This window comes from Sus scrofa, chromosome 3, assembly GCF_000003025.6.
Source record: "Sus scrofa isolate TJ Tabasco breed Duroc chromosome 3, Sscrofa11.1, whole genome shotgun sequence".
Classification (NCBI taxonomy): domain Eukaryota; kingdom Metazoa; phylum Chordata; class Mammalia; order Artiodactyla; family Suidae; genus Sus; species Sus scrofa.
Window position 1 is genome coordinate 119,168,162 of NC_010445.4, and position 20,856 is coordinate 119,189,017.

Consider the following 20,856-nt stretch of genomic DNA (forward strand, 5'->3'; position numbering starts at 1 on the left):
AAAATCCCTATTTCAAGATGTCAAGTCCATGATCTTATTTACAGAGAAATAGGTGGCAGAGTGTGTATGTGTATGTATATGTACACTTTTAATACAATCTGTCTTTCATTTAGTCTTTCATTTAGTGAGATTAACCAATTTACAATTAGTGTACATTCTATTCTCTCAGCAAATGTTTTTTGCATTATTTCAGATTTCTAAATTTTCTTTTTAATTTTCTTCTGCATTCCTACAGATAATTTAAATTGTTTTCTCTTATTTTTTTAAATCCTACATTCTATTTTTATTCTTATGGCTATGGGACTTAACTTATGACGTTTACATTTTTTTTTTTTTTTGGCTGTGCCTGCAGCATGCAGAAGCTCCTGGTTTAGGGACTGAACCCATAGCAACTCAAGCCTCTGCAGCGACAATGCCAGGTCCTTAACCATCCCTTAACACAAGGGAATTCCTACATATGCTTTATTATACCTTTTCATTGTTTCAATTTATCAAACATTTATTTCTTCTCCATTACAAAGACAAATCTCTTTCTTTCTGATTTCTTTTACCTACAGCATAAGACATTTTCTGAAGTACCTGGAATAAAATAATAAAAGTGGCATTTCAATTCAGTAAGGAAAGAATGGTGTGCTTAATAAGTGACATTGGCATAATTATCTACTCATCAGGAAAAAATAAAATTAATCCCTATTTAGACTCCATGTAAAATTAAATTTATACGGGTTAGAAATCTAAATGTAAAGGACATAAAAATACAAATTTTTAAACTAAATCATTTAGGAGGATATTGATATAACCTCAGGGTAAGGAATGCCTTTTCAGCCAAACAGGAAACCAGAAACCATAAATGAAATCATGGCAGATTTTTTACATTCCATGAAATTTCTTTAAACAATGACACATTTTATTTGCTTCATATCTTTACTGTGCTTATTATATACATTTTAAAAGGCACCGTTAATTATATTTCTTTAACCTTTCTGAGAAAAATATATGACTGGTTTTGCCATATAACTAAAATCTTCTTGCTTATTCCACCTATCAATTGAAAAAATTTTCTTCTTGGAAAAAAAAATTTTTTTTCAGCATTCCAACTTCCTGTTGTAGGCCAGCTGTCATCATGGGATTTATTTTCATTGTACTTCTCAGCTAATTCTGATGTATCTTGTGCCTCATGTTTTCTATTTCTCACTCAATTTTTTAACTATTTTTTGAGCATATCATCTAGAAACTTCTGAGACTAGTATATGGGAAATTTCCATAGATGTTTTATTTTTTGGTGTTCTCCATAAGCCTTTTGCTTATCCATTCCAAAAGCAATAGTTTGCACCTATTAACCCCAAATTGACAGGACACTGTAAATCAGGTATAATGGAAAAAATAAAAATCATTATAAAAAAATTAAAAAATAATAAAAAAGAAGTGATACAGCCTTTAGAAGCCTGAGTCTTTCTCAACAGCTAAACTGAATATTGTCAAAGGAAAATACTCTTTTTTTCCTCCTCTTTTGTTAGCCAGACAGCCTTTGTGTGAGGATGGTGGTGATGAGGAGACCCAACAGGCCTACTGATCTCTAGACCACCTTTAGCTGGTTCCTCTCTCATGGGCCCCTGTTTTGTACATACTGATACTAAGTAGACCCTGTTCTACCTTATTCTACATCAACTGGGCTTAGTTCTGTCGGTGAGCTTACACAGTAGTATGGAGAGGCAAAAACCAGCATTGTAATTTCAAATAGTGATTACTACTATGAGAGAAATAAAACATGGTGATAATTATGAGGAGAGAGAGTAAGAGGCCGCATACTTTTTGCCTTGAAAAATAAAGATTCATTTTCAGAGTAAGTATTTGGAGAGAAAGAGCATGGAGATTCTGAATTCTTTACTTTTGTTTCATATATTTCCTGCACTAATGAAGATAGAAACCAAACTCAAGCAAGCTTCATTCTTTGAGGGTCACTAATTTGAACAGCTGCTTTTGAGACAGGACTTGCAATAAAGTATATATTTATCTAGAAATACAATTTAAAGCAAATTAAAGTGGTATTATAATCACTATAAATGAGGAGGGGGAAGGAAGGGAGATTCAAACTTAATATAAAACCTTGTTTTAAGTTTAATTAATATAAATTATTGATATTATTCTATAAAATAAGAAATATGTATATTCCACAATAAGTTTCTGGCACAATAGGCTTTGGAAAGTAATGAAACTAAAACTGCATTACTTTTAAAATATCATATAAAGCAGACTTCTTACTAAATTAGATTGACCTTTTCCTTTGTTAGTCCAAATCAGTGGGATCTGACTAAATGCCTGGAAATATATAGAAAGGACCAGATGTCTAAAAGTCAGGAAACTAGCAAAACCCTAAATTTTACATAATTTCTGGCTCAATTGTGAAGACTCAGGGGAAGCAGAAATCTTTCTCTAAGCATCTGAAGAAAGGGCCTGCTGAAAAGGTAGGATTGTTTGAAAAAGGCAGGTGGAAGAATTAGAGGGATGGGGGAGTCAAGGTTTCATGTTAGAATGCCAGTCTGAACAGAACCAACATATTACCCAGGTTATGATTATAAAGTATGGGTACTGTCTACCTCTTTCCTTTAACATTATATACTGTCACCTGATTCTCTTCCTTTTCAGCTCTCACTGAGGTCTCCAGTCATGAATAAACAGAATTCATGGTCCATAGGACATGATTTTCAGAGGATGTTAATATGTGCTAAGGTGCTACAGGATACAAGGAGCTCTGTGACCAAATAAGTTTGGGAAACTCTGTTAAACTGATATTTGTGTTTATTGCAACATTTCTCAGAGCCTTTAGGATGCTAACACCCACTGTGAATGTCTAAAGTGAATATAGGATATGTATGGTTTCTTAGAAGTATTTGTCCCTGTGTATTTTTGATATTGTTTTACCTTGTGGGTTTTTTTTTCTATTTTTTAATTTAAGTGTTTTTTTTTTTTACAATATTGTTTTAGTTTCAAGTGTATAGCACAGCAATTGTTTTATTTATTTATTTATATTCTTCAGAGTCTCTTCCCTTATAGGTTATTACTAGATACTGAGTATAGTTTTCTGTGTTAGGTCTTTGTTGGTTTTCTGTGTTAGTAGGTCTTTGTTGGTTAACTATTTTATACATAGTAGTGTCTGTATGTCCCTGTATATTTTGGCAGAACAGGTTTAAGGGACTAGTGTTCCAATGATGATACTTTATGCTACGTATATTAAGCATTCAGCTATCAAATATAGAAAATGAGTCCAAATGTTAGGCAAAGTCTTAGTCCGTTTTGTGGATTGGAGTACCATTTAGACCAGTGCTTCCTAGGCTATCTGTGACAGAGGACCAGTTTTGTTTTGTTATGCAAGTTACTAATTCATCTTGATCTAAACATTTTTGTTTTGCTTTGCTTTGTCTTTTTAGGGCCACACCCATGGCATATGGAAATTCTGAGGCTAGGGGTTGAAGCAGAGCTGCAGCTGCCAGCCACAGCCACAGCCATAGCAGTACCAGATCTGAACAGTATCTACAACCTACACCGTAGCTGGCAGCAACACTGGATCCTTAACCAAGCAAGGCCAGGGATTGAACCCACATCCTCATGATCACTAGTTGCGTTCTTAACCCACTGAGCCACAACAGGAACCCCCAAACTTTTATAAAATGCAATAAAAACATATTGTTCAGAAAAATGATAAAACAAAGACAAAATATGGTGCTAGGACACTTTTTTTTCTTAGTAGATTCAAAAGATATACTCTGTCAAATTGCTATCGGATTTCTAAATTAGACCCCCAATTCAAAGACATTTGTCACTGCAAACCAGAAACTAAGCATTTTCCTACTGGCACCAGTTCATACTCTGAGCAGCCCTGAGTTAGCATATGAGCATGTAAGCAGCATCTACACTATAAGCTGCTGTTTTAAGTTTAGGTGAAATGGATTCTCACTGATAAGTATGTGAGAATTGTGGCAATGCTTTTGTGACACGCTATGTTTTTATCTGAAGATTGGAACGAATAGTGACCTCATGAGACTATCACAAAATAAAGTTTTTCTTCCCATTTTCCCTTGTTCCATGCACTAACAGAGTACCACGGAGACATGTAGAAACTTCAGAGTTTGATGTAGCCTTTTTCTTCTGTATGTAGTTGCAGTCAGAAGATTCCCTTCCCTGGTCACTGCAGCAGATTATCCTGTCACCACTGATTTCCAGGTCTCTACATACTCGAGTAGGAATCAGTAATGGTTACATGATTTGGCTACCCTGAAAATAACTTTATGCTAAATATGAGCAGCTGGAGTTCAAAATTGCATTCAGATTCCCCCCACCCCAAATCTGTTATTGTGTTGTGTATGTGTGTGTATGGGAGGGGGTACATGCATGCTTATGTGTTTATGCATGTTTATGAATGTCTTTTGGGGAGATACTTTGAAACCCTGTAACTTCATTTCTTTAGACTTTGCCTCTTTCCTTTTCTCCTTTTCTGCAAGAATCTATGAACTCTTCCCTGTTTCATAATCAGAAATCTAAGGTCCCCTGTTCTCTTTCTGTCCAAATGCTCACGCACTTCTATATCTCTCAGAAGACCTAATCCAATAAGAACATTGATAAAGCAGGATTCAGAGTGGGATTCCTAACCTTTACCCTCTACTATATTACCTTCATACTCTACCTCCTGTTTCTACTTACTTTTTTTTTCTTTGTCTTTTTCTTTTTAGAGCTGCATCTGTGGCATATGGAGGTTCTCAGGCTAGGGGTCGAATCGGAGCTACAGCTGCAGGCCTACACCATAGCCACAGCAATGCAGGATCCAAGCTGCACCTGTGACCTACACCACAGCTCAAACACTGGATCCTTAACCCACTGAGTGAGGCCAAGGATCGAACCCGCAACCTCATGGTTATTAGTCAGATTTGTTTCCACTGTGTGACAATGGGAACTCCTCTATTTACTCCTAATTCAAATTATCTTCAGTTGCAGAACTTAATTCTGGTGCTATATGGCTGAGAGAAGACAAGAGATCTACTGAGGGCTGTTTAATTAATGGCTTTTAATGGAGAAATTCTAGCCATTGTATGTTACTAGATGACAATATAGGTTAAAGAACTATAGGGCCTCGAGAGGTAGGAAGAGGCAATTTCCAATACTCTCTCACTTTTGATATGCTCATATTACTGTAAAATCATCTGTTTATTTAAAAAATCTTTTATCAGCATATGGAATGTCAATTCTCTGACTCCTAAAAGTAATACAAAATTGGCTATTCATCATTTTATTTGGATTCCTTATTTCATACCCAGTTACTATCAGACATTGAAAGGAATTTAAACATTCACAAGAAATATATCCACCTGCTGCCTTCTTTCCATCAGGAGAGAGCCATTTTGGATAAGAAATGAGATCTTGTTGTATAGCACAGGTAACTATAACTAGTCACTTGTGATGGAATACGATGTAGGATAATGTGATAAAAAGACATTTGTGTGTGTGTATGTGTATGACTGGGTCACTTTTCTGTATAGCAGAAATTGACAGAACATTGTAAATCAACCATAATAGAAAAAATAAAAATCTTTAAAAAATTAAAAAAAAATTGTCAAAATAATATTAATATACATCACTGCCAAAAACTCAGCATTTATATATTGACAATGTACTTGCAAAGAGAAGGGAGATAAACAATAACCATATATCAAATGCTTGCCTAGCCACATTTCTTCAACAGAATTATAAGAAATGGTCCATTATTCTTTGTCCATATTTCATGCCTCCACTCCCCCCCCCCAAAGCTGCAAATGGCATATACATTGGTCACTGCACTAAAGTAACAATGGCAAAAAGGAGGCATTTCCTAAGGATGAAGGTGGGAGGTAGGTTTACAATTTATCAAGATAAAAAGAGTGGTAAGACATTTTTGTTTTTTAGAAGAGCTCACAGATTTTTTTTAAAGTGAGAATACAGGCATCTAGTTCACTGAGAACATAAAACCCTCAAGGAAAGGAGCTATTATTTTTTTCTTTCACTCTACCAGTTGCCTTGCTCTTTGGAGGTCTTGTTGAGTTACACAGTATGACTTTATTAAGATACACAAAGCATCAGGGACTAAAATCTCCTAAACTGCCACCAACCAAGGGACCAAAGACTTTAGATTCATTGCCCACCCAATGAACCATGCACACACAACCTTTAAGTAGAAAAACAGCATGTTACTGTCAACAGAAATATACCAGTTCAACTTCCCTTAGTAGAGATATGGTTGGTAACCAGTGCTACTTGCTTAGCAAAACACTATAAATAAACAGATCTGTTGAGGTAACCAATATTGTCCACAAATAATTGTTTCCTGCTACCTGAGTCCATAATGCCATAGCAGCAGTAGATAAGGGAATGCTGAGACCTAGCCAAATCATGTGTTTTAAATGGAGGACACCTTGATCCTCGGGCCTTTTGTAACTACTATATTTTACCCCTCAAAGAACAAATAAAAGTCCTCTAGCAGTTTAATGGAAAAGAGATATTTAGTTTAGCCCAAACATTTCCTAAGATACAATAATTCACCTTACAATTCCAGTAAAATCCATGAAATCAGTGCTCCATACTCAAGGACAAGGCCCAAGAAGCCAATTAGTATTTGGGTACTTGTACAATGACTAATAAATAGTACTTTGTATATAAGTGTGTAGGAGGGTGGGGTGGGTCAAATAATGAGGTTACCAGGTTGGTTTGTATTTCTCAGTGAATTGGGGCCAGCTACCCAGCAGTCTGACCAACTAATGTGCATCTCATTTAATGTAATAATATACATTAAGACCTGTCAGGCCCTATTGTGGGAAATGAAGAACTACACATTGTACCACTTCATATGGAATTCTGCATATGGAACCCTTTAAGGGTTCTTAAGAGACCCATTGGGGTTTCTAATTATTGTGAAACATCTCCTGGAATCCAGAGATGGAAGGCTCTTGGCAGAATTGCTTCTGCCATTTCAAATGTTCACTGTGAAAATAATTAGATGATGAGATTTAGACAGAAACCACTAACGAATGTATTTTTTTAAAGTCTCCTTTGCTTTTAATGTACAGAAAATGAAAATCTGAAATCGGCAAGTCCAAAAGGAAAACAATATGGTGCAGTTCATTCTTGGGGTGGGATTGGGGGGTTTCTTTTTTCTGACTTTAATGCTTGGCTTCCTGTGGTTACAAGTGGGGGGGAATTTTTTCATTTTTTGAACATTATACAATCCTGTTGAAAATTGGACCAAGGGTTGTTTTTTTAAACTTCTGTTCTAACTTTCTAAATGCAAGCGAGCCTCCATTGTTCCTCCAAGATTATGCCTATTTCTTTACAGGGAACCCTGACATTAGAGAAACTTGCTTTAATCAAGCTTTAAAGTTATCTCCCCCTGTACACACCCAGCCAGAGCCAGAGAAACCCCATCCTCTGAAACTGTGGGCCAAGCTAGCATGTAACCAATTAGGAACCCTCACTTGTACCCAAGGCACAGAACATATTTGTTCAATTAAAACAAACAAATATGATTAGGAGTTTACAAAGCCATGCTCAGGGAAAGATGGACATTTCAAAAGAAAGGCTGGGTTAAGAAGGACGTGGCAGTGATAAAAGTAAGTTGCATAAAATCAGAAAGGTGAACTTAACAAGGAGTCAAATCTCATACACAGCAAACCGGGAGGTCTGGAATGAATACATCAAGGCTCACACTCTGCTGCCTGCATCCCATAGATGTCATTCACATGCCTAGGACATTCCAGCTCAGAGGATATATCTTTCTCTTACCCATCCATGACATCCCAATGCACAGAACAAGAATCAAGGGAAATGGTCAGTGTACACCAAGCTGAGGCGGCTCTCTGTTTATCCTGAGGTCCAGCAACACTGGACTGAGAGTGAATCCCACTGTGTCCCACCAGCCCACCCATATGCCCTCCATTTGTTTCCAGTTTGAGATGGTCATTGGGTGCTGGATGAACTCTCCTGACTGTCACAGAACTGAAGCAGAACTCGCTATGAGATTTGCTTGATCTAACACTAGTCAAAATATCCTCTCCACCTTTCTCTGTTTTTTGATACTAGGTTAAAGTCTAATGCTTTCTAGATTTACAAATTTCTCTTTTTGGATTTCTATTAAGTTTGGAATTGTCCACCAGAAAGATTTTTTTTTTCCTCAGATGCCCAATAGGCAGTGTTTCAGGTGTTATATGTAAGTCAGAACACAGGATATGATACAATTCCTGTCCAAAAGGGATATATTTCAAAGGGAAGAGGGTGATTAAGAAATATAAATATTAATACGCATTTATTGAATGCCCACAATATGCATATTGATGTCACAGCTCTTGAGAAATTATATTCTATCACTCCCATAGGTATTTAATCTTTGTACTGTTGAAGTACCATGTTGTTTTGTTTTGTTTTGTTTTTACAATCTAAACCTATGTAGATTTAGAGTATGTGAACATTGAAAATTCCAACAAGATACCACCAGTGTCCTTCCTGTTTCTGCCCCACCTGCCAATGCAAGAATGATATCCTCAGGATGCAATGCATCATGGTTTTTCTCACCCCACATTTCCTGTCCAGATGTCTTCAATGAGTTTCTGTTTCTGGTGGAATTGTCAGGAGATCAACAAATACACATTAAACATTTATAATATGCCAGGCTCTGTTATAGATGCTGGGCAAGGAGTACTTAAAAAACAGAGAGCATCCTTGTCTTCAGGGAAATTATATTCTACTGGGGAGAATGAGACAAGTAGCTAGCTAGCTAGATGGATAGAAAGAGAGAGAGAGAGAGAAATAGATAGTAAGATGGTGGCAAGTGCTATGAGAAAAGAAAAAAGTGGGAAAGAGGAACAGTGAGTGCATAAGAAGATTAACAGTTTACTTTTTTTTTTTTTTTTTTTTTGCCTTTTCTAAGGCTGTTCCCGTGGCACATGGAGGTTCCCAGGCTAGGGGTCCAATCGGAGCTGTAGCCACCAGCATACACCAGAGCCACAGCAACGTGGAATCCGCGCCATGTCTGTGACCTACACCACAGCTCACGGCAACACCGGATCCCTAATCCACTGAGCAAGGCCAGGGACTGAACATGCAACCTCATGGTTACTAGTCGCATTCGTTAACCACTGAGCCATCATGGGAACTCCTAACGGTTCAATTTTAAATGTTTATTGAACACCTACTATATGCTACAAGCTCTCCTAGGCACTAGTTATGCAATAATGAATAAAACAAAGAAAAATAGAAATCCAAACTGTCAAAGAGCTTATGTTCTCTTAGAAGAAAACAAAAAGTGGATAGATAAGTAAAATATGTGGTATATTAGATGACCAAGAATGCTAAGAAAAAAAAAAATTAAGATAATACCAAGGCCCTAGAGTGTTAAGATGGGGGCATCTTGGTGGGTCTAAGAAGGCGACATTTGTATAAAGATTAAAAGAGGTAAATCGTGTGATATTTGCCAGAAGTATATAAGGAGTGCCTTTTGACTGTTTCAGACATCAGCCTTGGAATGGGAGAGTGATGTCTGCTCTTTTCTTGTTGATACAGACCTTGGGCGTTTGCATCAGGAGAAAAGTATGGTGGGATTAAGTACCTTCCCATCTTTTCCACGCAGTTTTTTTTTTTTTTTTTCCCACAAGTCTGATGAATTTTATTTCTGTTTTTTCTTCCTTAATATCATATATACCTTACAGTTAGGGGAAATTCTTTTCAGATTTTGACATTTTTTGTCAATATCTTTATTCTTTAATCTCATGCATGTCTTTGCAGTATTTTGTTAGGAAGTCATGTGTCAAGGGGAAATAGCAATGGGAGGTATTCATTAACCACTACTTTAAACTGTGAGGCATCTTATTTAATCCTGAAGAAAACCCTGCAAGATTTTCACCATACACTCCAATTTTATATATGAGGAAACTGAGAAGGAGGACTGTTAAAGGAATCATCCACCATTGGTTGAATGATTCCATAGATTAACTTAGTAAATGCTGGCATTAATCTGATAGCTACGTCTGTGTTTTCCTCACTATCCCACACGGTAGTGTGGCAGGGACTGTTAACTAAACCCTTAAGATCCATCTTCTGCAATCTTCTTAACAGCAACATTTCTATATTATTGGGTGCAGCAGTGTGACCAGCTACAGGACATCGCCTTGGTTTTGTTTCACCTAGAGGGGAGTCAATCAGAAGTTTTTGGGTGGGGCTTGCAGAAAAACGCCATAAGGGTCTGATGTAGCTGGAAGGTGTACTGTTTTGTTCACTCTCCCTTTCTTCTTTTTTTCTTCCTGCAGCATGGATGTAGAAGCAGGACTTCCAGCAGCCATCTTGTGACCTTGAGGATGGATGCCGTGTGTTAAGCATGGTGGTGTAGAAAGACAAAAGGGACCCAAAACACTGATGATAGCATTCATCCATCACACTATTTCTGGACTGTCTCCCTCCTGACTTCTCTTACTCAAGAGAAAAGCAATATCCATATTGGCTTAATACACTGTTAGCTCACATCATTCTTATCAACAATCAGAGGCAATTTTTAACTCATAGTCCTCTCTATTGTGGAATATACTATAATAGGAAGTGACAGAGTTTTTTTTTTTATCAGGCCACATTTATGTAATAATTATTAAAAAGCTCTTTGCTTTAAAAGCAAAGAAACTTTTATATGGAATGCAGGGTTTAGCACATAGAACATATTTTTAGAAAACAATTGAATAAACACAGCAGTTATATTTTACAGAAACAGATTTCCAAATGATATGTTCCAGTATGTGAGGAGGGTTCTACTTGATAACTACTGAGTCCTGACCAACAAGTGCAATGAAGAAACTTTGCTTGGACACAACCAAGACCCCTTGGCAAGAGGTGAGGGTTCCCCCACAACCTCAACTCTCCTACAACCTTGATATTCTTTCTTTTTCTACCCACCCATTCCCTGTTTTAGCAAAAAGAACATCTCCATGACAGAAATGTGTCAGCCATTTTAGTACTATCTTTTTCACTTTTTTTTTTTTTTTTTTTTTTAGGGCCACACTCACGGCACATGGAGGTTCCCAGGCTAGGGTTCGAATCGGAGCTATAGCTGCCGGCCCACACCACAGCCACAGCAATGTGGGATCCAAGTCATGTCTGCGGCCTACACCACAGCTCACGGCAATGCCAGATCCCTAACCCACTGCTCAAGGCCAGAGATCAGACAGGCATCCTCATGTATCCTAGTCGGGTTTGTTAACCCCTGAGCTACAAAAGGAACTCCCTACTACTGAAACATTTTAGAAGCTGATCAATTTTAAGACGATGTGTGTGGGGTTTTTTACCTTTTTTTTTTTTTTTTTTTTTTGCTTTTAAGGGCTGCACGTGCAGCATATGGAGGTTCCCAGGCTAGGGGTCAAATTGGAGCTGCACCTGTGGGCCTGCACCACAGACATAGCAACATCGGATCCTTAACCCACTAAGCAAGGCCAGCGATCAAACCCAAGTCCTCATGAATACTAGTTGGGTTTGTTACTGCTGAGCCACAATGGGAAATCTCATTTTTGCTTTTAAGAATCATAAAATCTTGGTGATTACGGACCTCTGTTTACACAAAGCAAAATAACCCAATAGGACTTTTTTGCTACTTGGTTCCAAATAAACAGGTAACTACCAGCAATGTGTCTGCCATGTGGTCTACAGCTCCTTATGAATGCCCCTGTAAATTTCACCTGGCTGACATGACCCTAGTGAGATAAAACAGAGACCAACATGGCATCACATGCTGGGAGTGGAGAGTCTTCTTAAAGACTTACCAGAGCTCTATTCAGCCTCTGGATAACAGGCATTCTTAGCAAAGGACTACAGTTCAGCTCAGTTTGTCTAAAAGTAACTGCTCTTATATTTGCCAGCTCTGCCATCTGTATGCCTCAAATTAATATTAGGTGTGTACCAGACCTCTGAGTAGAAGCAAGTGGAAAATAGTCCTGTTTTCAGCCCAAAGAATCAACAATCCATTCCACTAAGATCCAACGCCTCAGAGAACCTAAGGGATAAACATCAGATAATACTTGGGACTGTGGGCTCAAAGGTGAGGAGGGGCAGAGAAAGTGAAGAGTAGGAACAAGAAATGCTGCTTGTGTTTCTACCTACAAACGTTTTTTGTAAAGTTTCCTTCCCTGGACTCGCCCGCTACTCAAATTCACTCCAGTTCAAGAAACATTACTGAAATATACTGTCTGGGATGTCAAGGATGCTACATACAACTAAATCAGACATGGGCCTTATCCATTCCTCAAGATAGACTTTAAACCCTTTTTTCTACCTCAAACTTAATGTGGTCACTCATAACACTAAACTACGATATGCTGTATTCCTATAACTCTAAATTCAACAGGTTCTGTACAAGGCCCTTAATTTAATGCAATTCAAAAGAATGTTAAGCAACATTTAAGTTTTAGGCCTTGTGGTAAAATCTTACAATAAAAGAGCAAGTAAGACACAGTTCCTGCCCTCCAGGAGCTATTAGTTAATTGGAAGAGAAAAAAAACTCTTAAGCAATTGATGATAAGTTTATGGGGTACCTCCTTAACTACTTACAGCAAATGACCTAGAAGGACACACAAGAGTGTGACACACATTTATAAAGGCTGTAAAGAAACTACTTTTATTCGTTGATAGCAGATGCTCACATTTGTTCAGAACAGCAATGTTCTGAGACCAAGTGATGACTTATGATTGATTTAGGCCAGTTATGACATTCTTGTTTCCAAGTCTTCTTTAGAAAACTTTCTAAATGATCCAGGTTCAGCCAGGGGTCCCAAAGAGAAAGTCTATGTTTTCAAAGATTGGGTTGGCACAGATCTTTTTCTCCTTTCATCTTTTTCCAGCCTCAAGCACAAGTTTGAAGGTGGGGCAGCTATAATATAGACAGGAGACATTGGGCTATTTGGCTGAAATCAAACATCCATCAGCAATGACATATGTGATCACCTCATACGTGATCTATCTCACCGTCCCTCTATTGACTGTCATGCCAACATCATCCCAAGGGCAGAGCATCCTCTTAAAAGCATGCAAGTTCCTTCTTGATCTCTTTGGAAAGGCACACCCTAATACTCTGTGTCTGTGAGAAACTGACCCTAACATCATCAGAGCATTGAACTAAGACCAAGGGTTGCCCACCTCAGATATCTCGGTTTATTAGAAAAATGAACTCTTTTAGTTTAAGCTGCTGCTATTCATATACTCTTTACTTGCAACAGAACACCTTCCTAACTAATACAATATGGCTGAATTGTTCTGTCTGATAATGTGGGGAAAGAAAACTTGTTCAACATCATGTCCAACAATTATTTACCACTTGAATTGTCATTCGTATCAATACTTATATGCATATGCTTTAACTGCCTTCTGAAATTGAAGGAGAAACAATGCTTCTTTATATCCCCTCATAGTGCCTAGGAAGGCTCCCTGTTTGTAATGGGTTTATAAGTTATACACATCAGATTAGAAAAAGGAAAGATAAATGCCTGTTCAGTCTCCAAGAGAATCGTTTTCACTTTGCCTGACTTCTTGCCTGGTGAGAAGTCTTGCCTGTACACTCAGTCTGTGAGCCACCACCCCACCCAACCTCCTAGTGCTCTAAGGTTCACATGAAAGGCTGTGGCCACTGAATAAGGACAGACATTATAACTCAATACCTTGTACCAAAGAAATTGAGAGTAAAAAATGATGTCTCCATTAAAAAATGCTAGGGATGCAAAAAGTTGTGTTAAAGAATCATGCATTTCATATTTCTCCCTGGTCATTCAGATTTGTTCCATGGGCCCTCATGACTGTAGGACTAACCATCCTCTGAGATAATGGCACTTTGAGTTTCACTGTAGCCTGCTTGAGCCCTTCTGGGCAGGGGAGAGTACCTGAAATAACCTCAAGGAGAAGTCCTCTATCTATGGCAAGACCATGCTTGTGAGTCCTCGTCAGGACATGTATCAGTATCTTGCACCAACATGAACTTCAGGGAATCTGAGGGTCATAGACAAAAATTGGCCCCAAATCAAAGCCCACTAGATGAGAGATTTTTGATCACTCAACCACTCTGTTATATTTTTATTTTCTGCTTACTATCACATGTATTTCATTGCTTACATGTGGTACAAAACTGGGGACCTAGGTTCTAGAACAACTTCAGCAATTGACTAGCTGTATGGCCTTTTGTTTAAAGTCCCCTCAAGTTTTAAAATTCAATAACTCTACTTTGCACGTACATATTATTTCATATGGTTAAAAAAATCAGACAACTTAGACATGTTTAGTCTGCAGAAATGAAGACTGGAAGAAGCACTGCAGCTTTTTCATTTCATGTCAAGCCCTCAGATCAAGAGATTAGTCAGAAAAGATAGAGGTAGGAGGAATAGCTTTAAATTAATAAGTAAGGTAATGGCTGAATGTGAGAAAATGACTTAAAAGATTAAGAGCAAAGGTAACTATGGAAAAATGCTTATATATGCATCTCCATCAGACATATAATACCAAAGACCAGGGGCAACATTCTTATTATGGAGGTGAGTTGTGGCAGCAATATATTGTTGTTATTGTTATTATCTACCATTGTTAACACTCCACTATATTACCTACCATTTATGCTACACATATTATGGCCCAGACACTGGGCTCTATGTTTCACGTACTTTAGGTCTCTATCCTAACTGTAAAAGTTATATATTGTTGTCATTTTTGACATGAGAAAATCTGCCTCAGGGCATTTAGAATAACTGAATTTCAAATCCAAAATTTTGGACACCAAAACCCACTACTATGCCACACTAGCTTTCAAATAAGAACGTAGAGGGACAACAACCAGTTAACGAGTTCATCAACAATGTTCTCAGACTGCTCTGAATTCAGGAGTTTGGGCACCTTGTGCAATGCGGAGATGTGGGCTCCCTGCACATTTATGGACACTAGCACAATGCCCTGTTTGGACTCTGGCAGCCGTTTACTGTTTGCCTGCCCCACTCTCCTCTAATGTTTACTGCCTCCTGTAAAAAAGCGAAAAACACAAAGAACTGGATCCACGCTTACCCTATATCTAGTAAACTCTAAGAGGATGGGGCCTTTATTTTATTCCTTGCTGAATTTTCTATGCCTAGAACAGTGCCAGGATTGCATTAGGCATTCAAAACAATAGCACTACATGAATGAATAAATAAATGACAAAGGTTGTTTGGGCCAATATATTCCTTCCATGCTTTTATGTTAACATGTTATTTTGTAGATATTAGATAAACAAGAACTTTCCTAACAAAACAACATTTACACCTTTTATAACAGCTCACAAATGGCAGGGCTAGAGCTCCTTACAGGAAAGTGAAGACAGAGGTAGGAGTAAAACATTAAAAAAAAAATATTTTCTTTTTATGGCTATACTTGTGGCATATGGAAGTTCCTGGGTTAGGGGTTGAATCGGAGCTGCAGCAGCAGGCCAACGCTGCAGCCACAGCAACAATGGATCCAAACTATCCATGATCTATGTAGCAGCTGAGGCAGCACTGGATCCTTAACCCACTGAGTGAGGCCAGGGATTGACCTCACATCCTCATGGAAACCACGTTGGCTTCTTAATTTTTTGAGCCATAGCAGACACTCCAAAAGCTTTAAATTCATAAGTAAGGTGATAACTAAATATAAGAGAGTGACTTGAAAGATTTTTAAGATAAAGGATAATTATGGAAATGCTTATAAGGTCAATTCTATGATACATATAATAACAATAACAACGTTCTCAAAGTAACTGAGAATCTCAGGGCCTGTTTTTCCTTGTGGAAGAGAGGAGAGGAAGTATAGTACAGAATTAAGAACATGGAATCTGAAGTTCCTGACTTCTAGGACATCCTGAGCTGGCCATATGATCACTGCTTCTTTTGTTAATGGGTACATCACTGTATTGATTTGTTTTTTCAGCTGTATTCAATTTACTTTCAGAAAGAAAAGGTTGAATCTTCAAGAAAACCTTAAATTCATGCCCCATTATTTGCTGGATGATTTTCTTTGTATTTAGCATGCACATAAAACTTGATATTGGCCTTGACAGTGATTTCTTGGATTTGACAGCAAAAGCATAGGCAACAAAACCAAAAATAGAAATGTGGGACTACATAAAACTAGAAAGCTTCTGCACCGCAAAGGAAACAATCAACAGGATGAAAAGGCTTCTTATGGAATAAGAAAAAATGTTTGCAAACAATCTATCTAATAAGTAATCAATATCTAAAATATATAAGACTCTCTTATGAATCAACAGCAGAGAAAAATTAACACATTAACAATTTAAAAACAGGCAAAGGACTTGAACAGACATTTCTCCAAAGAAAACATACAAATGGCCAAAGGCATATGAAAAAGTGTTCAATGGCACTAATCATTGGGGAAATTCAAATCAAAACCACAAAACATCACCTCATTCTTGCTGGGATGACTATTATCATAAAAAAAGATATGTATCAGTGCAGACGTCAAATAACTGGAAGCTCTGTTTGTGGGAATGTTGAATGGTGTAGCAACTACAGAAAACAGTATAGCTGTTACCCCAGATTAAAACTAGAACCACCATATAATCCAGCAATCCTACTTCTGGATTTATACATAAAAGAAATGAAATCAGAATTTCCAAGATATTTTTACACCTCCATGTTCATTGCAGCATTATTTACAATAGCCAAGATATGGAAAAAACACAAATATCCAATGATAGATACATGGATAAAGAAAATGTGTTATATACATACAATGGAAAGTTTAGAGTTATACTTACTGAGTCAATTACTGTTTCTTAAGTCCCTGGCTCATATACTCTCTGTGAATCCTTGCAGGGCTTATACACAGATGGTCTTACTCTGGTAGTTAATTGTGTGGAGTTGCTTTGAATGACTTGAACTAAATGTTGTTTCTAGTCTCAGATGGTACAAATGACACTGTACTTTGTACAAATAAATAACATTAAAAAGTAAAAACAGCATGAAGGTGTTTATTAATAAATATGTATTGAGGTTTCTGGAATGTTTTCACTGTTGTATTCCAAGTGGACAATTAAAGTCATTCTTGATCTAATGACTTTGAAAGGATTGACATAACATTCCTGGATCCTATGGTAGTTCTACTTTTAACGTTTTGGGGAACTTCCATCTGTTCTCCATAGTGTTTGTACCAATTTATATTCCTACCAACATGCACAAGGGTTCCCTTTTCTCCACATCCTCACCAACACTTTTTATTTGTTGTCCTTTTGATAACAGCCATTCTGATGGTTTGAGGTGATAGCTCACTGAGCATTTAATTTGAATTCCCCTGAGGATTAGTGATATTGAACATCTTTTCATGTGCCTGTTAGCAATCCATGTTTTCCTTTGAAAAAAAGTCTTTTAAGGTCCGATGCCCACTTTTTAATTGGGTTGTTTGTTTGATGTTGAGTCATATGAGTTCTTTGCATATTTTGGATTTTATAACCTCTTATCAGATATATCATTTGTGAATATCTTATCCCATTAAGTAGGCTGCCTTTTCTTTTTGTTGATAGTTTCCTTTTCTATGTGAAAACTTTTTAATTTGCTATAATCACTCTCATTCCCCTTGCCTGAGGAGACATATCCAAAAAATATTACTACGACAAATGTCAAAGTATACTACCAATGTTTTCTTTTATGTTTTCAGGTGTACATTTAAAGTTTTAATCCATTTTGAGTTTATATTTGTATATGTTACAAATATTTTCCATGAGTTGTCAAGTTTTTACAGCACCATTTATTAAACAAACTCTCTTTTCCTCCTTGTATATTCTTGCGTCCTTTGTCATATATTAATGGAAATATAAGTGTGAGCTTACTTCTGGGCTCTCTATTCTGTTCTATTGATCTATGTGTCTGTTTTTGTGCTGGTACCACACTGTTTTTATTACTGTAGCTTTGTAGTATGGTTTGAAATCAAGGAGTATGATACCTTAAGATTACTTTTGCTATTCAAGGTCTTTTGTATTTCTATACACATTTTATAATTGTTTGTTCTAAATCTGTGAAAAATGCCATTGGTCTTTTGATAGAGATTGTAATGCGTCTGTAGATTGCCTTTGAAAGTATGGCCATTTTAACAATATTAATTCTTCTACTCCATGAGCATGGTATATATATATATAAATTTTATATATATATATAAATTCATTTGTTTGTCTTTAATTTCCTTCATCAGTGTCTATAGTTTTGTCAATACAGGTGTTTTATCTCCTTAGCTAGGTTTATTCCTAGGTATTTTATTCTTCTCGATGAATTTTAAATAAGATTTTGATTCTTATTCTAATTTCTTTAGGTAAAGGGTGGTTGTTTGAGATTTTTCTTGTTTCCTGAATTAGGCTTATATTCTATAAAATTCCCTCTTAAAACTGCCTTTTCTGTGCCCCATAGGTTTTGGATAATTGTGTTTTTGCTTTCATTTTTCTCCAGGTATTTTTCAATTTCCTCTTTTATTTCTTCAATAATAAATTAATTATTTATTGTATATTGTTTAGCCTCCCTATGTTAATGCTTTTTTTCCAGTTTTTGCAATTCTACTTCTGCATTTATCTGAAGAAAATGAAAACACTAATTTGAAAGGCTATATGCACCTCTGTGGTCACTGTAGCTTTATTTACAGCAGCCAGATATAAAATCAACTCTAATGTCTATTAATAGATAAATGGATAAAGAAGATATTGTATATAAATACAATGGAATAATACTCAGCCATTAAAAAAGAAAAAATATTGCTTTTGCAAACATGCAACAAGATGAACTTAGAGGGTTTTATGCTAAGTGAGATAAGTCAGACAGAAAATGACAAATACTATATGATTTCTCTTATCTGTGGAATCTAAAAAACAAAGCAAATGATCAAATATAACAAAACAGACACGAATCATAGATAAACACAACACACACAAAAAAATCAGTGGTTGCCAGAGTGGAGGGAGTGTGAGGAAGAGAGAAATAGGTGAGGGAATTGAACAGGTAAAAATTTTCAGTTACAAAAATAAATGAGTCACAGGTATGGAATGCATGACATGGAGAATACAGTCAATAATAATGTAATATCTTTGTATGGGGATAGATGGTAACTAGAATTACTGTGGTGATAATTTTGTAATGCATATAAATATTGAGTCACTATATTATGCACTAGGAATTAAGATAGTGTTGAAGGTCAATTATAGTTAAAACAAGCAAACAAACAAACAAACTCATAGAAAAAGAGATCACATTTGTGGTTATTAGAGGTTACTGCACATCATATTTATAGCTGAGAGGATGGATGAAGGAAGTCAAAAGGTACAAAATTTCAGTTATAAGATACTTAGGTACTAGAGATGTAATGTATAACTTGATAAACATAATGAATACTTATTCATGTTATACATGAGTTATTATAAGAGAGTAAATCCTGAGTTTTCATCACAAGGAAAAATGTATTATTTTTCTTTTTGCTTTTAATCTCTATGAAATGATGGATGTTCACTAAATTTACTGTGGTAATCATTTCAGGATATATATAAGTTAAATCACTTTGAGTATATCTTAATCTTATACAGCACTGTGTGTCAATTATATCACAATAAAATTGGAAAAAAGAAATATACCATACCATAACATCAAAAATCTAGTCTATAATAGGATGTTTTTAATCTCTTATTATATCGACTATTCTGATAACAAAAGTTCTAAAGCATCCACACATATTTGAGTAGCATATTATTTGACAGATGCTTTTGCTCATATTTCTCATTCAATAGTTAAAAGAGGTCTTTAAGGCTGGTGTTATCTCTGTTTTAGAGACAAAGAACCAAAGGTAACAAGATGGTAAATAATTTCCTAAGGACACAGTAAATCTCAGACCTAGGATTCCAGTGGACTCCTGTTTCCTGGACCAGTGCTTTGTCTACTCCATCAGAGTTGACTTCTGTGGGTTCTGCTTAAAATCCCTAGATCATCATAACAATATAATTCCTATGTGAGACAGTCCAGCTTACTCCACAGAGCGGAGGTGCAGCAAGAAACTACAAACAAAACTGATCTGTATTTTAGGCATCATGACAAGTCAATTTACCATATCTTTCCCTGGTCACTCTACATTTCACTCTCATAGATGCACAGGGTCTACTGTCAAAAGTGCTCTCCTAAAGCCATCTCATTACCCATCCCACCTCACCCTAAAAAATTCTCTTCCATTAGATAAAGTAAATCTGCTTCTCCCTGTCATACCCTTAGTGGCAGAAGAAAAGACAGATCATATAACTGGTGACAGAATAACTTAGAGGATCTACATTTACTATCTCATAACACTTCTAACCCTCCAGGATAGTACCTTCACCCTTGTTTAAGTCATTTGGGAGGTTTCTGTGTTCGTAAGTGCTGCTTTTTCACATTCCCTGACTGCCTGGATTCCATAATTTTTCTTGCCTCGGCATTCCACCCACAGTTCAATACCTTTTTGCTGAGCATAAACCAGGTCCCAAACACTGTGCCAAACACTGAGAAGTAATACGATAAACAAGAAGTTGGTTTTTCACCCAGAATGCTTAAAGCCAGATGGAAGAGGAAAGTATACAAATAGGTGATGTCTTATGAAAAGTGCTAACTGTGTTGACATAGGTATGGGATGACTGGGGGCACTTAGGTCAGCCTAGGTCCTGGAATAGAAGTAAATTAATGTCATGTCTTGCAGAACAGATGGGCATTGGCCATGTAAAGAAACGAGTGGTGTTTCTTCCAAAGTTAGAGACAACAATAACCAGATCCAGAGAAGACAGTGTCTCTCTACAGCATACCATGAGAA

The 20,856-nt window shown here is 36.7% G+C and overlaps 2 long non-coding RNA genes across 5 annotated transcripts in view; one reads left to right on the top strand and one right to left on the bottom strand.

Moving 5' to 3' along the window:
* Positions 1–20,856, bottom strand: part of LOC106509892 — a 479,383-nt gene that overhangs the window by 193,599 nt on the left and 264,928 nt on the right. The window lies entirely within an intron of this gene.
* The window catches only part of LOC106509894, a 99,806-nt gene that overhangs the window by 64,948 nt on the left and 14,002 nt on the right, over positions 1–20,856 (top strand). The window contains exon 3 of one of the 3 annotated variants that reach the window (XR_002342975.1): positions 10,320–10,890. This is a non-coding gene — a long non-coding RNA (uncharacterized LOC106509894). Of the gene's footprint in view, positions 1–9,101; positions 10,891–20,856 lie in introns of those variants that run through there. The other 2 variants (XR_002342976.1, XR_002342974.1) reach the window with 2 other exon arrangements.